We start from the raw sequence: 588 nt of genomic DNA on the forward strand, positions 1-588 counted from the left end.
GGTGATAACCCATAACAGCAACAGGATTAAAACCCAGGATTAGAGCCTAGACGAACCCACCCCTGTTCCAGCCATCTGTCGCGTCATAATGACTGCTCGCTCCTTCTCAGGATCGTTCCAGTAACTGGAGTTGCAGTAGACTCTGATGAGAAGTTCCCCCAAAATTCGTGGCACGATCTCCGACTCTCAACACTTACTCGAAGACTGGGGTTATTGATCGCTTCGGTTGTTATTAATTGTTATAATGAAAAAAAAAAATATATATATATACACATAAAGTGAAAGTGAAAGTATGTGACTTAGGAATTGAAGCTAATATAGTAATGGCGCAATATGTGTAGTAATATCTGTACCTATCTATTTATACATCTTTGCAAAAGGAAAATAAAGGAATATGGATAATAAGGATCTCCCCGGACTCGTTGGCAACCTTCACCTGCCCCAAGGGACTGAGGAATCAGCTGATCGAGCTTCATTAGTTGTAATTTTTTGATAAATGGGGAAAAATGCATAAGAAGGTGATTATGAAAACACGGAAGTTAGGAACTGAAGCTAAAATCGCAATTGCACTGAATTCTTATACAGTAA

The 588-nt window shown here is 39.3% G+C and overlaps 1 protein-coding gene across 1 annotated transcript in view; it reads right to left on the minus strand.

Moving 5' to 3' along the window:
- Positions 1-588, minus strand: part of LOC119594329 (medium-chain acyl-CoA ligase ACSF2, mitochondrial-like) — a gene marked incomplete at its 3' end in the record, with an annotated part of 10,017 nt that overhangs the window by 1,407 nt on the left and 8,022 nt on the right.

This window comes from Penaeus monodon, chromosome 33 (assembly GCF_015228065.2).
Source record: "Penaeus monodon isolate SGIC_2016 chromosome 33, NSTDA_Pmon_1, whole genome shotgun sequence".
In the NCBI taxonomy this organism is placed as follows: Eukaryota; Metazoa; Arthropoda; class Malacostraca; order Decapoda; family Penaeidae; genus Penaeus; species Penaeus monodon.